At 37.8% G+C, this 20,965-nt stretch overlaps 1 pseudogene across 1 annotated transcript; it reads left to right on the forward strand.

Annotated features, from left to right (window-relative positions):
- Window positions 1–11,344: 11,344 nt before the first annotated feature.
- On the forward strand, window positions 11,345–14,832 carry LOC143543508 (cyclin-D3-3-like; annotated as a pseudogene). The gene is made up of 4 exons (XR_013137084.1): window positions 11,345–11,779; window positions 13,030–13,206; window positions 13,957–14,087; window positions 14,555–14,832. The product of XR_013137084.1 is annotated as a cyclin-D3-3-like (transcript).
- Window positions 14,833–20,965: the final 6,133 nt, after the last annotated feature.

Here is a 20,965-nt window from a genome sequence, read left to right on the forward strand (position 1 = left end):
TCACAATCGACTAAACCATTACTTCCCACGAGATTTGTATCACAAATATAATCAAAGCATCTATCCATACCTGCAATAAACGAGTTAATAAAATAAACCGAGTGGCATGGACCACTGAAATCATCATGATCACCTGGATGCCTCATTGATCTTGCGACATCATAAGTAACATTCTCATCACCAACCCGAAGGGTGATCTTCCCATCACACACATCGATAAGCGCTTTTGCGGTTCGTAAAAATAGACGACCAAGAATGATGGGGACATTCTCGTCGGCCTCCGTGTCAAGCACCACAAAATCAACCGGGAATACAAACTTATCTAATTTCACTAGCAAAGTCTCAATAATACCTCGTGGATATTTAACCGGACGATCAGCCAACGATAAGGACATGCGAGTCGGTGTAAGCTCGCCTAACTCCAACTTCTCGTATAAAGAATACGGAATCAAATTTATACTCGCCCCCAAATCTGCCAATGCATGGCTCATCGCATCACTACCAAACAGACGCAGTTCAACACCACCGCCGAACAATCTCCCATAAGGGGAATCGATGACACCTCCCCCAACCTATCCTTCCTTTTCAACAGGTCTTTCAAAACTTTGCGTATTTCGGCATGTGTCGGAGGGCTTCACTGAACGGGAAATTAATCTTCAACTGTTAGAACGTGTCAAGAAAGTGCCCATACTCTCGTGTGCATTTCTAATGTTTTAAGCGAGCGGGATATGGGACACGAGAGTGATCAATCACAGGTGATGGCCGAATTTCAACCGACTTCTCCACTGGCGGTGCAACTAGTGCGGTGTTCTGCACTTTGCCCGGTACTTCCATCTCGATCTCTTCATCCATCACCTCCTCATCTTCAACTTCAACCTCATCCTTTTTTACCTCGGGACCCAAAATCCTGCCGCTACGAGTAGTAATCGTCTTTATTTGAGCGGCCGGATTTTACTGAGTAGAACCTGAAAACTGTCTCAGGGGTCTCTCATCCAATCGTCAAACAATATCGCCAATGGACCTTTGCATGTCGAGTAGAGCTGATTGTTGATTTTTAAAAAGTAGATCATGATCGGCAAGAGTCTTTTAAGTAACCTGATCTCTAGTAACGATTTGCTGCATCATCTCATCCAACTTCTTTCCCAGATCGTGCCCATTATTCGAACTTTGGCTATTTGAACCTTCATAGTTATACTAACCTTGATTTTGGTTATAATGAGCTTGAAAACCAGGTGGCCCACCAGGCGGACGCCAATTCGAGTTACCTTGCCCTTGATTCTGGTTCTGACTCTTGTAGTTGTTCCAGTTCTACAATGGGCAAGGTAACTCGAATTGGGGTCCGCCCATTGTAAAACTTCTTAAGAAGGGCCCAAGGTGTGAGCCCATAGTTGTGAACAATGGAAAAACATATTCTGAAAGCGCTCCCAAGCTTGGTAATATGGCTCATATGGCTCCATGCGAAAGGAGTGGATCTGATCACGAAGGCAAGAAGCCTTATCAGGTGGAAAGTACTTTTGATAAATGCATTACGAAGCGCCTCCCAAGTAGTGAATGCTCCAGCAGGTTGCGAATCGAGCCAAGTGGCGGCCCGACCCGAAAGTGAAAACGGGAACAGGTGAAGGAAGATCGCATCCTCATTAGCACCTTGCAAATTGAATGTTTTGAACACACGAGTAAGACAGTTGATGTGTGTCGATGCGTCTTCATCTTCACGGGCATGGAATTGGTGTTGTTGGGTGATGTGGGCCATGACGTAGGATGGGATTTTCCATGAGTTAGGGTTATCAATATCGGGAACGATAATGGGTGAGTGATCTCCATAGAACCCTTCAAAAGCTTGTTGGTACACGGTGTGGTTATTTTCGGCCATTAGGATGTTTCTGGGACTCGGTGGTGGTGAACTTGCGGGTGATGACTTTGGTGAGATATCAACGGTAATCGGTTGCTTTTCTGACGATGACGAACTTGCCCCGGACTTCAACGGAGTAGGTCCAAAGCAATCCAATGGTGGTCCGTGCGAACGAAGATGTGGCATGTACCTGAAAAACACACAAAACAAAATTGGTAGACTCTAATAAAAGACTCAAAAATAAAAAATAAAAAAAACTGAAAATAGAATAAAATAACTAACACTTAAAATTAGACTCATGCGACTCAAATCAATAAATAAAGCAAATAGCACGTATATAGCAAGCAAGTCTAATCAAAGCTAATAACGCAATTGCCAAGAGTCCCCGGCAACGGCGCCAAAAACTTGATGTGCTAAAAGTAGTTTAATAATTATAATTAAATTAACTAAAAATAAACACTAAGTAATACTCAAGACTCTCTAAAACTTGACTAAACTACTAACCGGCAAGTGAACCGATCGACTCTAGTAAAGCTAAGTAAGTCCGGATATCGAACCCATGAGACTCTTTAAATTACGTTTATTAGCTAATTAGACTTGAATACACACACGACTTATTAAATTATATTTGTTTGGGGGTTTTTAAATAAAATACTAATTAAGATTAATATTAAAAACTAAATAAGAAAACAAGTAAATTTAACGAAAGAAAAAGTTTGTTATTCAAAATAAGATGATGATAACAAAACTACCTAGGCTAGAATCCCCTAAATTTCAGTAATGAATTAACCTGGGAAAATATTTAGTTATGGACTGGGATCGTAAAATCGACACTTAAAAGAAAACCCGAACAAGAACCCTGACCCTTCTCAAGAGACACCTATGGATTTCTAACAAGTTTTAATGCACACCAGTATTAAATATCAAGTTCCCTTACGGTCACCTAATTAATTATGATTTAGTTCCTTTATACGAAATCCTACCTTACAGCGCGGAAATCAAAGGCAATTTACTATATTTAATTGATTTGATAAACAATAATAAATAATCAACCCTAGACGGACTCCTTACAAAGAACTAAATCTAGCAAGATTAAATAATAAAGACTTATCAATAACCTAGCACTTTACAGATTTTAGGTTAGCAGCACAGTTAGGTTTGTTGACAATATTATTCCTATGATCTTATCATGAAATAAATCATAAAATAATTAAGAACACAAAGTAATTGACCTAATAGCAACCTATCATAACGACTAACAGTAATCAAGGAAACAATGGAATAGAACTCATCAAACAATCCTAAGCATCCATACGCATCAATTCAATATAAATAAATCTTTTACTAAACCATAAAAACCATAACGATATATAATCCCTAGTCAAATCAAAACATCAAAGTAGGTTCATCATAAGCCTAAGTAGTTCATGCAATTTAGCCTAACATCTTAAGTTTAAACGAAACAAACAAAGAAGAATTCATGACAGTAAATAAACGAAAACGAAAGAAACAAAAGATAAAACCCGTGTTCTTCGTCTTCAACTAATACACGCACCACCGAATGATGCTTCAACTCCAAACTCGCCAAAAGATACACTCCTATGCTTTGGAACTCCCCAAAATCGGATGTGGCTTTCAGTATATGATTAGGGTTAGGTTTAGGGGTGTTTATATAGACTTTTAAGGCCCATAAACTTAAACTTGTAGAAGATTCTGGAAATCTAGGCCCATAGACTTAATATTTATAGAAGATTGTGGAAATCTGAGCCCATAAACTTAAAATTTGTAGAAGATTCTCCGGTTCTCCCATTTGGCTTATTTTAGCTCATTTTTCGCCCTTTTCAACCATGAACAAGTCCCGGCACCTATAACATATAAATATGTTAGTAATATACAAATTCTAGTAAAAACTGAACAAAAACTAATAAAATATTAAATAAAATATACAAGGGATTTATATATATTTAGCATTATATCACAGCCCAAGCCTCAGTCTTGGGATTTCCTTTTAAGATTTTCGGAGATAAATTAAATTTAATACTCATGTTTAGCACTTGAGAGTATGTAACAGGTTTCTTGTAAGGCCCCATTCCCGGTAACCCTACTTTGGTGTTGGATTTACTCATAGACACAGTCCTAAAATCAGAATTAATTAAAACTTTCGTGGAATAATTTAAAACTTCAAGCATCACATTACAAAACATTGAATCTTGTCTTAACATACAAATTATCTTTTCATAAACATAACATAAAACAGTCATGACACTTCTTCATAGACGCCAGTCTCTTTAGCTCATGCCATGTGTCCCTCTTCAAGCCAGCTGCCTCAGCCTATTTGCCTGCGTGCATACTAAAAGTCAGCTACGCTGAGTGAGTTCTAGTTAATAAATTAACATACATTACATTCATATTCTTACTCATACGTGTCCGAAGATCCATATTCATACCTCACTTGCTATTACTTCTTTCATATATACTTTATATACATACATACGTACTTACATACTTTCTTTCGTAAAACCCTATGGTATACCATAAGCTATTCTATCTTAAACATCACAAATATTATAAGGGTCTGGTCCCTAACATCACAGATATTATAAGGGTCTGGTCCCTATCATCACAAATATTAGAAGGGTCTGGTCCCTAACATCACAGATATTATGAGGGTCTGGTCCCTATCATCACAGATATTAGAAGAGTGTGGTCCCTATCATCACAGATATTATGAGGGTCTGGTCCCTATCATCACAGATATTAGAAGGGTCTGGTCCCTAACATCATGAATAACCATGCATTTACTTCCTGTGTTCCCTATCATACGAGCATACTTTACCTGTCTTATATATATAATATATACATACATATTCATTCATATAACCGTCATATAATAATAACATTCAATGCACAATCATACACGTATCTTATACCTATCACTTTGGATAAGTATTTTAACTATCACATAGGAGTATGCACACAGCCTCGAAAGCATAACACAGAAATGGGGCTAGAAACTAACCTGGAGTCGGTTTCTCTCGCCGTTAACGGTAATGCCCTTTCCTTAGTTGTGCACGACTAACTGTACAACACATTACGCGTGTCAATTATCCATTACTACTACTTCCTACATCTAAGTTAGTGAAACCCTCAACTAACGGGGGTCCAGGGGCAGCGCCCCTGGTAGCGGGGTCTAGGGGCGGCAACCCCTAGCAGGGTCCAAGGGGCAGAGCCCCTGGCTCTTATCACAGATTTTTGATATGCTAAGAAGATTATTCACAAACAGTCCTTTAACAAAAATGCATTAGAAAATGAATTTCATGAAATTTCGCATGGAAGAATTTCGCTTCGCATGGAATTTCGCTTCGCATGACTTTTTCGCTTCGCATGGAATTTCACTTCGTATGACTTTTTTCGCTTCGCATGACTGTGCGATGCGAAAATATTGATTTCGCTTCGCATGGCTGTGCGATGCGAAATTCCTGCCTTTCATCATTTTTACCATTTTAAAGCCATTTTTCTCCTTGTTTCCTCCTTAGGACCCGATTCTACTCTTTTTATGGGTTTTGGGTTGTACCAACTTTGTATACCCGTGTTTCTCATAATCCAGACGTCACCTTTTTTGTTCTATAATACACCCGTGAGGCTAAAACTCACCAAGTTCATGTTTTTCTTACATTTCACAACCCGATCTATCATTACATCGGTTTGCATGTCGATTCTAACCATAAAACTTAACCCTTTGGCCGAAGCTTACCTTTTTGCTCCGGGTTTGGTTCAGATCTGGACAACCCCAAAGACCTGGACGTTTTCTTGATGTTTGAGATACTCAAACACCAAGATCTTCTTTGCTTTAGCCCAGATTCGGATTCGGGTCTTGAGAGAAAATGTGTGTGTTCTTGAGTGTGTGTGTGTGGTGGAAGGGAAGAAAGTGGTGAAAGGAATGAGGGGTTGGGTTTATATATGGGACTATGGGCCCCACAACCCACTCACACTTCTAATTCCATTTATTATCCAAACATTAACACACCAAATTAAGTTAACGACACATAGTTAATTATAGAACTTTCTGTTATTTATAATTCTCAGAAAAGAGGATGTTACATTTCTTGTTTTTCTTCTTTAGATAACCGTCATGAATTACTCCCGAGTCCGTGTTTTTACAAATAGGTTGAGCAAAGTCAACAAATTTGTTCAATACATTAGGAACATCAACCCGAACCACTTTCCTCGGATTGACATTTGAATACATTATAAATGACTCATCAACTTGTGTTTTTTGACTTTTCATTTCAACCACTGGACAGGTTTGTTTAGTTGATGATTTGATGTTTCCAACCTTAGTTTTACATTTCTTAGCCACATGACCAGTTTCACCACACTTAAAACACAAATGTGTGTCTAAACTTTTCTGTGGTGGAACAGTCGTCTTGTTTTCATGCATAGGTTGATGAACATCAATTTTTGGTTTCTCAAAAGTTACCGACTGTGTAACCTCATTAGTTAATCCATTTTTATGTTTATAAAATTCTAGATTGGTAGTATTCGAAGAACTTTCCAATCCCGATGATTTTACAAATTTTATAGGTTGAAAAACATTTGCAACTGGTTTCACTTGAACATTTGTTGATTTAGACTTACGAATTTTTTGTTCAAGTTCGGCAACCTTTGAAGTTTCATCATTAAACACACTTTCAATCATTTCCGGCTTAAGAAGATTCAATGGAACTTCTTTATCCGAAAATACTTTTGATAAGCCTTTTAATTTAAAAACCTTTCCTTTGGTTGATTCTAGTTGAGGATTAATGAATTTCATCAAGTCCTCATCAGACACAGTAGGCTTAACTGATTTCTTTACCTTAAGCGATACTTTTGGCTTTTTCAAGGAATCCCCCGAGGTTTTCAAACCATACCCAGCTTGTTCGAATTCCTCAGATTCACATAGAATATGATTGTCAGAAGGTATGTTATCGTTTTTGACAATCACTTCCAGTTCATGTAATTCCTCAATAGAACCATCTTGTTCATTTTCAGTAAAGACTGAATTGCTTTTTATATGAAATGGTTCTTGAATTTTGGTTTTGTTGTCTCAATATTTTCAGTTTTGAGTGGATCAACAACGGGTATTTCTGAGTTTGTAGATTGCTCTACAACAAGAATGCTCGTGTAGTCTCCTTTGAATGGAGGAGGAATCTCAACATAACCCAACCCAGCTTTACCATTTTTCTTATGAACATTATTTACTTCAATAATTTCATTTAAGAGAAATGAAGAGTCTCTAAATTTTCCAAGTTTATTTTTCAACTCCATAATTTCATTCTTTAGTTTAGTGATGCTGGTTTGGAGTTTGAGAATCTCCTGAAAATGTTGCTCAACTACCACAATTTTATAGTTAATTTCCACTTTAAGATCATGATTGCTCTCAGACAAATTTTTGATTTTAAGTGTAGATTGATCCACCAGTTTGGATTTTTGTCTAAAACACTCATTAATCATAGAAAGCTCGTTCATAAGTGTAGTATTGTGTTGTAAAGCGGACTTAAGTTTAACTTTGAGTTCACTACAACTATTACACTCGGTAACAACTTTGGTAGTTACCGTCTCATGTGATTCATTCAAAGATACATTAAATGAAGAGTTAGTACAAACCTCTTCAATCTTTGCTATGCAAGCGCAAGATTCTTTTTGCTCAGATGACGAGTTCTCAGAATCAGTCTCCGAATCAGAACTGTCACTTCCATCTGTCAAATTATCACCGCTCGCATCTTCAAAATGCTCTACTGGTTCCACCACAGCGAGATTTGCTTGGTATGCCAGTAAACGTTGTGACCAATCCAACCCATCATTAGCAACATGAGCTTGTGAGCTAGCCGCTTTAGTCTGATCCCCCTCTGACAGTTTCTTCTTTTCAGATCCAGATGAACTTTTTCCCGAAGCCCTATCAGCATTACGAGCACCCGTGTATTCTTTCTTTGGCTTATCACACTCTTTGGTAAAATGTCCAAAGTCACCACAGTTTTAGCATTTAACTTTTAATTTATCGAACCCAACCCTCTTATTCAGAGTAGGTAGGTCCTTTTCGGTTCGTTGCATAAACCGTTTTACCTTACGGACTATCATAGCCATGTTCCATTTCAGATCCATGAGCTCTAGATCATCAGGATCGATTTGGTCATAATCCTCATCAGTGAGTTCGCTGGTCGCAATCTTACTTCCAACAAGTTGATCGTAAGATGTCATAAACGCACTTAAAATGCGAACTGCTGCTCCGCTTCCTTCAGATTTACATTAGGCTGAGAGCTTGATGAACTTGAACCTGAACCTGTGTTGGCACCTAACGCCATGAAACATACATTAGGCCCGGCATTACTGTTAGGTGACTCTTCTTGAGAATTCTGTATGAAGAAAGCTGTAATTGGGACAGAACTTGAAGCATTGCTTGCTGGTAACGAACCACCATAAAGAGTAGGGTTTTGATTACCCGTTAGTGAATTTTGGCATTTCAAGTCGTACTCTCTCTCTCTCTCTCTTCTAGTTTGTTAATAAACTGAACCGAGTAAGTTGATCATTACGAAAATAACCATTCTCTTTCAGCACAAGTAAGAATGTTGAGTATGAAGGTGGTAATGCATTCTTCAAAGTATAAATCTTGTCCACCTCAGTTGGTTCCAATTTAATAGCAGACATTTCCGCCACAAAATGACAAAACTGATTGATCATTTCTTCCACAGTTTCATTCTTCAACAGAGTAAAATTTCTGAATTGAAATTTCACTAAAGTCTTCTTGCTCTCGAGTGTGTTCCCTAGGCTTCGAGTTTTCAAGGAAGCAAATAAAGAAGCACAAGTCTTGATATTGCTGTATTGATGAATGATGTGCTCAGGTAACGCCATAGTGAGAGTTGAGTAGGCTTTGGTTTCACTCTCAGCTTCCTTGATCTCATGAGCTTCATAACAGTGATGAGCCTTTTCAGTCCAACCAAGTGATTCACTCTCCACAAGTGGTGCCTTATAAACAACATCCAGATATTTCACACTACTTAGGATGTACGGATCCAAGATGAGCATGAAACCTTGGCTCCCAACGTGAGAAGTCAGACAATTTTAGCAGTTTGGGAAATTTATTATGAGACCGAATCTCATTGTCCATTGATAACATTTGCTACATCAAGGCGTTCTGCGAGGCTAAAGCATAATACGAGGCTTGATTTTGAGAAGCCATGATTTGACAAGGTCTAACAGACAAGGGGCTAAACTTGTCAAAAAATAAAACTTACAATCACTGTTCACGAATGTGTACTGTTTAAACGAAAAGGAATACACGAATGTGTAAGGTTAACGAATGAGGAGTAGCTTATGTGATTGTGTAACGAATGGGACAAGGTAGCGAATGTGACTAGCGAATGTTTAGTTAACGAATGAGGAAAGCGCGAATGGCGAAACACTGTTTTAACGAATGAAGGTTAACGAATGAAAATTTACGAATGATCCATAACTAACGAATGATCAGTTACACAGTTAACGAATCAGTCTTCAACAATAACGAATCAGTCTTCAAACATTTAACGAATCAACCTTCAAACCATTTTGAAATTCAAGCCTAAGTCTAGATTTGTCCGTATTAACCAAAATCTATACCAAAACACTCGGAATTCAAATCTGAACCTTGCTAAACCAATCCAAACTCACAATCAAACCAAAACAAACCTCACTCAAACTTCTCAGTTTACCGCCATTAATACAAACTCAAATCACAGCTCAAACTTAACCAATTCAGTACCAAACCTAACTCAATCCTCCATTAAACCTTTTAATTACGTTAACACTAAGTCCAATTACAATTATTCAACCTCAATTACTCTTAACTGATTATCCTCTGTTTCATCGATCTTAATTAATTGATGAACATATCAATTCATGACTGAAATTGATCAATAACAAATACAGTTACAATGAACAATCACGTAGATCCGATCCTCAAGCTCTGATACCACTTGAGGAACCTTGTGTGGATCTAGATCGTTGATTACAACGTGATGTTCATCATTGTGATACGATTAATTCAAAGTCTATGCGATTAGTGTGTGTTTGTCTATGTAATCAGAGAGAATTTCGGCAGAATAACGAGGCACAAACAGATTAATAGAAACTTCTATTTCATTAATGAATATGTTAAGCATATATATAGGGGATGACACATTCGTTAACTTAAGACTTAATGAATGTGTCATTCGTTACATTAACTATAACGAATGAATATACTCATTCATATTACATATGCCTAACGAATAGCCCTTCATTCGTTTGTTACATTCGTTAAACAAGATTAACGAATATGGCTTACATTATTAACGAATGTGGCTCATTCGTTACGGGGTAACGAATGGCCTTACAATAGAGGGAATGTGGTTATTACCAAAATACCCCTTACATTATCAAACAATATAATAATAATATAATAAGACTGAGACGCCCAAGTCGTGTATCAACAAAATATGCGGGTGGAACACCCACCCACGGCGCTGACTTATAAGGAGGGTAGAGGGGGGTGTGGTTGATGTCTGTTAGTGCTTTCGATTGCCACATAGAAAAGGGGACGTAGAAACAGAGACCACACCAATAGTCTATGTAGAAATTATAAGATGCAACAAAACTAAGACTCTCACTTGGTTTGTAGACAACATTAAGACTACGTGTAGTGGTTTAACTAAAATTTGAAAAACACCCACCATGTTACCTTTACATAGGCGTGAAGGCTCTCACTAACTTTCTTCTTAAACACACATACTGGTTTAACCAAAAATCAATTATTTTTTAATATATATTTTTTTTAATAAAAATGTAAAAGATATATGATGATTGGTTGGAAAAAGAAGTGGCCCCACATCATAAGCCATCACACCTAAAGTTATGCAAACAGGTCAAAGCTACAAGACCCGAGCAGGACTCATTTAGTGGTATTCTTAAGACTCAGGATCTGGCCCTGTTGTAAATAATCATGTCTGTTCAATTCATTTCATTTCTTGCAGTTCTTACCCGGTTTATACAAAGAGAAAATGGTCAAACTTGCTAGACCCGGCTCAGACCCGTTTAATGGTATTCTTAGGACTCGAGAACTGACCTTATCGTAAATAATCAGGCCTGATTCAGGTCTAAAAGTCCAAAAACAAACCATAATAAAAAATTATATTTCAGATGCCAAAACTCTAAACCAAAACACATCTTTAAAGAAAGGACAATAAATATTCTAGTTGGTTTTCTCTCTTTTTTTTTTTTTTTTTTTTTTTTTTCCTTTCGAGTAATGTTACATTGTGCCGGGACGATTTTGAAAGAGGCTAAAAGTTAAAGCAACAAAAAAAACTTAAATTTGGAAAAAAAAAGCTGCATCATCTTCCTCCTCGTTAGTTTGCAGAGATTAGGGTAACATGTCACACAACCTCACCTTCATCTTCATGTCTTCTTCTTCTTCAAAATAATCACCATCAATCACTCCAAAACAAAATGAACCCCCAAATTATCTCTCTCCAAAACCCTAATTTCACCCTCGACGATGTTCTTCTCTGCGACGAACAAATCTTGGACCAAAAAGATCACATTTTTACCCATTTCCAACTCGATCTTTCATGGGAAGAACACGAGCTTTCGACCCTTTTGTCCAAACAAAATAATAATCAATACCCAGATGGGGATTTGATCAAAAACATGTTTTTGATGGATTTGAGGAAAGAATCTGTCGATTGGGTGACTAGGGTTTGCACACATTATCAATTTGCTGCAGTAACAACCGTTTTAGCGGTTAATTGCTTCGATCGGTTCTTGTTGAGTGGTAATTTTCAGAGGGATAAGCGGTGGATGAACCAGCTTGCTGCTGTTGCGTGCTTGTCGTTGGCTTCAAAAGTTGAGGAAACCCAAACGCCTCTTCTTATTGACTTACAAGTATGTCTCACCAGGTGTTTGTGAAAATGCTTGTGTTAGTTAATGTTGAATGAACCGAATTGAACCACCAAAGATTTGTTTATGTTAGTTCGTTAATACTTTATCAGACAAGACAAGCGAACGTTCAAGAATGCCTAATTAAGCGAAGTTTCTTATTCGTGAATGGTTCACAAACACAAATGTTTTTATTTGATTTGGTTAACTGAGAAATGTTAGTGTCAATGTTTCGGTCTGAGTACCAAGTTTGTGCTGTGTTTTTTTTAACGATCATATTTATATGTTAATTTACATATAAACTCTGATGCACGGAACGCCGATTAGGGTTGAGTCCCCGTCCCGGGGACGGTTTGGGGACGGAAATGCCGCCGAAACGCGTCGGAAACGTCTCCTAAACGAATCCGGTTAATGGGGACGGGTCCAAAACCAAGAAGAAGAAGCTGGAAGAAGAAGGGAGGCTGTGAAATAGGTGGCTGGAAAGTTTTAGGTTTAAATAAGTTTAGTTTTTTAAACTTTTAACTCCTTTATATTTCACTTGTTTGTATCTAGTCCCTAACACTTTCAAAATTTAACATAAAAGGTGTTTTTTTTCAATCTAGTATCTCTAGATTTGTATATTTTATTTGTAACCCTAGGTTTTAAAGTAGCGTATTTAATTCTTAAAAAATATATATCTATTTTGGATTTTTTTTAATATATTTTTATTTTTTTATTGCTGTACCCGTATCTTGGATTTTTGATTTTTGCCGTTTCCCGTACCCGTAACGTCCCCATATCCTGATCACGTACCTGTTCCTGTGCTACTTAGCATATAAATTAACCACACAATACTCATGTATATTTTTGGTTTATATAATAATTTGGCTCAAGTCTATATGATACATTACATAAGTCATTAAAAATATTAAAACTTTTATTGAGCAAACATAAGCATACAAACACTAATGAACATAAATAGACGTTGATGAACACGTTATTGACCGTTCATGAACTCAATTGAACGAGCGTGGCCTTTGTTCGTGTTCGTTCATTTAGTTAATCGAACGAAATTTCTTATTCATGTTCTTTCATTTATTAAACCAACAAACATGAACGAACTTCCCAACGAACGCTCAATTCCTTGGCATCCCTACTTCTGGTGTTTGTGAAAATGACTATATTAGTTGATAATGAATGCGCACCAGGTGCTTTTGAAAATGCCTATGTGAGTATTTCGTTATTATTTAGGGTTTTTTTGTGGTGGTGTTGTTTAGGTTGAAGGATCGAAGTTTGTGTTTGAATCGAAGACAATAATCTGCAATGGAAGATGAATCCAGTGACCCCGCTTTCGTTTATAGATTACTTTGTACGGAGGCTTGGTTTTGCTGCCAATGGTCAATGTTCAAAGATTGTTGAGAGGTGTGAAAGAACTGTTCTCGGTGTTATCAATGGTAAGTGGTTGTAATGGGGTGTTTGGCAACGTGTTTTGTATGTGATTAAGTGATATGAAATAATCAGAATAACATAATCCAAAGCCAAACACCTCATAAGATTCTTGTATTCTGATTTTGTAAGAATTATAAAAAAAACCTTAAAATTTGAAAACTTTATAGTAATCATTCAACTTTTATGGTGTTTGGCAATGCATTTTGAAAGTGATTGTGTGATATAAGATAATCTGTCTAAGATAATCCAATGCCAAATACCCCATAAGATTCTTGTATTGTAATTTTGTAAGAGTTATAAAGAAAAACCTTAAAATTTGAACACTTTATGATATCATTCAACTTTTATAGCGTTTGGCAATGCGCTTTATAAGTGATTATGTGATATACGATAATCATAATAATATAATCACATGCCAATCACCCCATAAGATTCTTGTATTGTAATTTTGTAAGAGTTATAAAGAAAAGCTCAAACTCTGAAAACTTAATAAAAATCATTCAACTTTTTTGGCAGTGCGTTTTTTAAGTGATTATCTGATATAAATAATCAGAATAAGATAATCCAATGCCAAGCACCACATAAGATTCTTGTATTGTAATTTTGTAGAATTATAAAGAAAATCAAATTTGAAAACTTTTATAATAGTCATTCAAATTTGAAAAAGTGAACTTTAGAAAACTGTTTAATAAACAAATCTTGATTCTTCAATTTTAATGCAAATCAAGTGTCTAATATTTGTGAAATGTGTGCAGATTCAAGGTCTCTGGTTTATCTTCCATCTATAATTGCAGCTGCTACAATGTCCCTTGTGATTAAGGAGGTTCATCCCGACAATGCTTTCGATTATCTTAGCAGGCTCAACGATTTTCTTGAAATTAGCGAGGTTTGTTCTTTAGCATTTCATGTTTTATTCTTACACCACCACCATTGTATTTGTCGAACGAAAATTTTAAATATATATTTATTCTATATACTTAACGTATGGAGTAAGCGTATGGAGTAATCTTGGCAAAACGGGCCGGGTCGGGTCACGTCAAGCTGTCAAGGGTTAAAACGGGTTTGGGTCAAACTCGGTTAAAAAATGTTTAACCCGCTTTAAATAATTGAATCTACATAGTTGATGTATGGAGTAAGGTTGGCAAAACTGGCTGGTTCGGGTCTAGTCAAGAGTTAAAACGGGGCTGTGTCCGCTTTAAATAATCGAATATATATAGTTGATGCATGGAGTAAGCTTGGGAAAACGGGCCTGGTCGGTGACGGTTTAAAACGGGTTCAGGTGAAACAGTGTTAAAAGAATTGGTCAAGCGGGCTCCAATAATCGAAATCTAAAGTTTGTATGAATGATTACAGGAAAAAGTAAACGACTGCGTGAAATTTATCTTGGAAGTATCTAATAATGATGGAAGTACCAACTTCATAAGCCCGAAGCGGAAGTACCATTTTGCCCCTGCGAGCCCAAACGGTGTAATTGATTCTTATTTCAGCAGTGACAACTCTAATGACTCGTGGGCGATATCATCTTCACCTGAACCGCTGTTGAAGAAGATTCGAGCTCATGATGAGACGGGTCGAACCGACCCGTATATGGTTGGCAACATTAATTAGGGTGGGTTTGTAATAATTTTGAATATTTGTTTTCAAAATAGGATGTTGATGTTGAGGTGGAAGCACATCACTAATTAATAATTAGTTCTTGCTAGAATGATGTATGTTGTTTAATGATAGGATCTTGATTGTTGATTTTGAAGTTAGAGCTAAAGACTAGGTTGCAAGATTCTTGGATTCTTGTTTTTTATTTATAGGTGTTTATCCCGGACGGGTTTTCTGGAAATTTGGGCCTAACCACGGTTTACATAAACGGCATGCCAAGCCCGTCGAAGGCGGTTTGAAATGGCCTTTTCTGTTCTTTTTTCCAAAGTTGTTTTGGCATTTTAAAAAGTTAAAAAGAAAACTAAATAATAAAGGCAGGGAGTTTCGGTTTATGCTTTCAAAATATGAACTGAATCATTAAACCTCGTCCTTCAAGTCGTAAACTATGGGCTGAAGCGTATAATTTATCAAACTGATTGATTTACGTTCTCATGAATGTGGTCCTACATTCAAGTTTGGTTCATGTGATTTTTGCCATTGCCATCGCAAGCCCTGCGTTAGACAAATAATTTGCCAGTTTATCCCTACGCATTAGATTTAATCTAACAAATATTCAAACAATAATTGCCTAATTGGTATGTGATCATGACCATTAAGCAATATATAACCTGGTTTGTCCAATCAAATGTTTAAACTTTAGTTTAATATGTAGGTGATTGATTTGAGAATTAAAGGGCCAAAAGGTCTTTTACTTGGGTCAAGGAGTAAAGAAATCGATTCCAAATAAAACTATACATGCAAAGAATTTGGAAAAATGCAAAAAGACAATAAGGCCACAAATAAAATGCAAAAAGTCGACTAATTTTTGGAAATCACCTCCCTTGCGGATTGAAGGGCAGATGAAACTGACGCGGCGGCATTTTCCAAAATAGCACCGCTAGTAGAAACAGCTTTGGTGGTGGCAGCCGGGGCGGCAGTTACGGGTGGTTGAGGTTGTTGAACCTCTGCCACCTTTTGTTCTCGTCTTTGCCCCGGGGGCACATGATTTATTTTCTCTGCGTGCTCTGCTTCTCCATTTTGTTTCTGATATCAAAAAAACAAAATTAGTCATACGTATACATAAAAACTTTGAAATTTAAAGAAAAAAATTACCGTATCCGATGTTGATGCCTGCATAATAAGTCTTGGTTTCCTTTTAAGGGATTTAAGATCATGTATATAGAAATGTAGTTTTGGAGAAAATTTTTTGTAATTAGTTGGTTATAGGTTTGTGTTGTTAAATTGCTCTGGAAAACGTAGGGAAACAATCATTTCAATTTACTTGGATGTAAATAGTTTGGAAAAATATATTAAACTATAAATATAAATATTAAGAGTAACTAGTTTTTATACCTGTTTCTGTCCGGGTATTCCAAATCTTATATCGTACTTGTACATCTTCATATCCATTTTTGATAATTTTTTGAAACACCATTGACTCCTTTTTCAATTAAATAATATCTGTAAAAGTAAATTGTTAAATCTCATATCGTAATTGTGCATCTTCCTATCCACTTTTGATAATTTCTTGAAACATATTTAACAATTGTAATTCCATTCTAAAATAACCATTTTTGACAAACAAAACCCAAATGACCAAATCCCATAACTAAAAATGAACCCCGCACTTAAAATTAATAACACGCCTCATTTTCATTATTGCACATGCCATGTCACGTGGAAAGACATTTTTCTCATGTTCATTTACCAATATTTAACATGTATGTAAATTTTATACATATTTTAATGTTTCTTTAACAAAACTAACGAGTATAGCCGATACCTAACGAGTTATAAATAACCGATGAATATTTGGTGTGGCATAGGACATGGTTTTACAACCAGGCATCAAACTCTTATTATGGGTAACAGGTATGAATTGACCCGAGCCTAGACCGGAACCGGTCGGAACCAAAACTATTTAACATAAATGTGCAAACCTGGAACCCAAAAAGTAACACATGATTCGACCTGAAACGGACCTGAACCCAATCCACTGCGTGTTAGTGTACACTTTAAACCACTTGCTAAATGGATATAATTTTGTAAAACAGAACCACTTATTAAGAAAACATCGGAACTTGAAGAAATCTAAAACAAACTATGATAAAGAAACAAAACAAAGAAGACAAAGAGAAGGAAACATATTCCGACAATTGATAACCAAAACTATTTAACATAAATGTGCAAACCTGGAACCCAAAAAATAACACATGATTCGACCTGAAACGGACCTGAACCCAATCCTCTGCGTGTCAGTGTACACTTTAAACCACTTGCTAAATGGATATAATTTTGTAAAACAGAACCACTTGTTAAGAAAACATCGGAACTTGAAGAAATCTAAAACAAACTATGATAAAGAAACAAAACAAAGAAGACAAAGAGAAGGAAACATATTCGGACAATTGATAACCAAAATTATCATATACCATATTAGCAAACAAATCAGAACAACAGTTGAGCATGGCCATGATTATGCATATATTACAAGAATTAGGGTGTTATTTATTTATTTTTTTACAAGAATCAAATTTAAAACGCATAATTGGTTTGTTGCAAAGTATCAAATAACTAACTTGAATACACATATGCAGAGATGAAGAAAACGAATCACCAATAGTTGAAACTGTAGGAAACCGTTCGTAAAAAAAAAACTAAAAGAGGAAATTTTATTAACAATAATCCATTTTACAATACAAGTACACGAAAGAAAAATATAATACAGAAACTAGATTACAAAAAGACTAAAAAGAAATAGCAATACGAGCAACAAGGTGACTGAGGCACCTGTAAAACACGTTTTCCTTAAAACAAATTTTTGGGCCACCCAGGTGAACCCGTCTGTTTCCCAGGGTACAACAGCCTAAGCAGATTGTACTGTCAGGATTAACCTAGCACCTGAACTATACCTGAAACAAGAGCTCGTAAGATCGAAAAGTCGGAAAATACTTTTGGTTATGTGTGAGATTGCATGAACAATTTTTGTTTTCTCTCTACAAAAAACAATGACCCAAGGCCTATGGTAGTATATATACATGATCCATGTCCCAACCAAAAGCCTTGAGTTAATACACCATTAACTCTAAGAGTTAAGTTGAATTTGAATGCAATACTTATGAGACTCTAATAATTCAATAACTCTTGCAACTTATTGATTTCCCATTCATATAATTACATTTTGTAATAATAATTATTACAATAATTATTATAAAATATATTTTTTTTTTGAAGTAGAATGTTAAACTATATCATTAAACTCAAAAATGATTACAATAAAGTGGCAAGCAAGCGGGCAACAAGCTGCGCTGCAACCCCCTTTTGAATAGCAAACCCAATCCTACTAAAAACGAAGCTTTGGTGCGTAGGAGCCGAAACAGTACCATGTATGACACGTTTCACCCTGCTCAGAAAATTCACAACTGCTGGGGCCAGAAACCCAAATGTATCAAAAGCAAAAGGGAGAAACACATGTTGATTTTCTAAATAGGCTTTTTCGTGTTTGTCAACTTTGCCCGATTCGGCCTTCAACGCTGCCTGACCCACAGCAAATCCACGGTCCCTGAGCCCGACAAGAGGAGACACTCCTGTAAGATCCACACAAACGTGTTTCCCTCCTGCCCACCCAAACACAAGAATGTCAGCTGGCCTTAACGTGGACCTCTCTTCAAGCGGATATGTAAGAAAGTTAGCAGGGGCCTCCTTTTTAGCATAAATCCCTGCCCATTTAAGAACATCGCAAAAAACATCCCTAACCAAATCATGTCTGTATTTAAAACCATGTAATTCTTTGCAGTGCACCGCATGGTCTCCAAAGAAATCCAAACAGACCTTGCGGCAAACTGGGCAAGGTTAATTAGTCGGAAACATAGGGATCATTAGTCGACTTAAGGATAGCCCGGTACTCCACCCCCGACATGTGTTGGCCCAATCCTTCAGTGGGGATGGCCGATAGAAAATGGTGAGCCCGAGGAGCCCGAAGGCATTCAAATACCGCTTTTTGTCGAGGAGATAGATCAAACTTCGCTTCTAAACTCTGGACAATTCCACTAAATAAGGCACTCGCCAAAGCATGTTGGGCTTTAGGGGGGTGTCCTTATTAGAGAACCCGCCAAGATCAAATTCGGGAAGTGAAGCGCGTAAACGATCCATCGCACACCCATAATCAGAGTCCAACCCATCAATACCACATCCCTGAAGAATATGGTCCTGGAAACTCCACGATTGTGCTCTCGAAGCCACAAAAGCGTATGTAGATACATCCTCGGTCGAGCATAAACCCAACCCCCCAAAACGGGTCGGAAGTGATGCCAGCCTCCATTGAAGATCCCCGAAGAACGGACCCCTACAAACCACGATGTCCTCAATTGCCCCTCAAAAGCCATTATCAAAAATAGAAAACAGCTTCCCCCACATACATAGGTTGGCATGTTCTTAGGCCGAACAATAGCTTTGCGACCCCCATACATGAGCGAAGCAAAAGAAGCTCGCATTGAGGGTCCCGAAGCCTTGGGAGACAACTCATCAATTCTACAGCACTAGATGCCCTTTTCATAGCCAAGCTGCTGTAAACCCCGCATATCGACTTACAGCACCACAAAGGAGTTTCATACCAAGCACAGGCCTTCCAATCCCATAAGGGAACAACCCATCCTGCACCTTTTCCCCATTATACGTAGGCCAAAATAATTCTGTTTTCTTAATGTTTAATTCAAGACCCAAACGAGGGCCCTTGGCCGATAATGTCAAATGCTTTAGCCACCTCTCTAGTGTCCCCGATAATCGTACCATCATCCAAGTACCAAGCATGGAAAAGAAGCTTGCAACAATCTCTGATTCGGTGAGCAAATGGATGCAAAACTAAGGCAAAAGGAAGAGGCCCAAGAGGGTCCCCCTGTTGAACCCCAGTAGTGGACCTAATGTAAGCATCACCCACATATAGCCTAGCCGATTGCCCAAATAAAAAATCTACCCATAGGGAAATAAAAGGACATCGACTTCGTACCTCATGTAGAAGGGCCGTCCTATCGACCAAGTTTAAAGCATTAGAGAAATCAATAGTAAGCATAGCCAATGACCCATCCGAGTGAAACTGATTTAAAAACCTGTTCGCGCTATGAAGCATGGCTTCTGCCCCACTAGGGACTCCCACCCCAAATTGAAAGTCATAGAGGTATTTAGCAATCTCTTTCCCAACACCCCTCATAGCCACCTTAGAGACCAATCTCCTCCAAATGGCCCCTACAGCAATAGGTCTAATCCCATTGTCTGGTTTAAGCAATGGTGTAAGGGGGGCAGACACAACAAACTCTGCCAACACCTTAGGGCACCTACCCCCAAAAATAAATTAACAACCACAGGAATGGCCTTGAGCAAACTATCTGCAATTGGAGACCCCTATCCACACAACATATCTAAAATGTGTTGGGCTCTCAATCCGTCCCGCCCACATGAAGTCCCTTTAGGGAAATATTTAATGCAACCAAGCATGCTTTCAACGTCCACAACAAGTGGAGGCTCAGAAAGCAAGGAAACAGGCATACTCGGAGGGGGTAGGATGGGATTCTTAGACACCAACGCATCCAAAGTATCCTTACCGAAATGTGCAATCCCTGAGGAGCATTAAACTTTAACAACAGCAGTGAAATGCCCGTCTGCCACTTTCCGTAAACATTGGTGCCCACCCCGGAGTTCCCAGACTCAGGGACAAACGTATCAACCCCCGATACAACTTCTGCGGGTTGGTCAAAAAGCGATAAATAAGGTCAATGAAACAGTCATTGTCGCCCCAGGCTACCAACGCCCGCTAAATACTACGGCATTGCAGAGACTTCCTATTGCCAAACCTGCCTTCCTGACGGCTAGAAGGTCTGAAAACTCGTAATGTGCAACATGGTAGCAACAAAAGTTTCACCCACGCCTCAACAGACTCTAGCATAGTCGCCACCTTGCCCAAAGTAGCCCCTAAGACCTGGGAAAAAGCCATACGATAGCTATGAGGAATGCTTTTAACAGTCGTGATAGGAAGAACGAATACACGGTCAAGGAGGGCAACATGCACCCCCACCCTTCCCACCGCAACAACTTCCCTCCTGACATGTGGCTTAGCAATCCCCACTATAAACTCTTCCA

Source organism: Bidens hawaiensis, unplaced genomic scaffold (genome assembly GCF_021521415.1).
Source record: "Bidens hawaiensis isolate Kalapana, Puna unplaced genomic scaffold, B.hawaiensis_p1.1 tig00000864_1, whole genome shotgun sequence".
Classification (NCBI taxonomy): Eukaryota; Viridiplantae; Streptophyta; class Magnoliopsida; order Asterales; family Asteraceae; genus Bidens; species Bidens hawaiensis.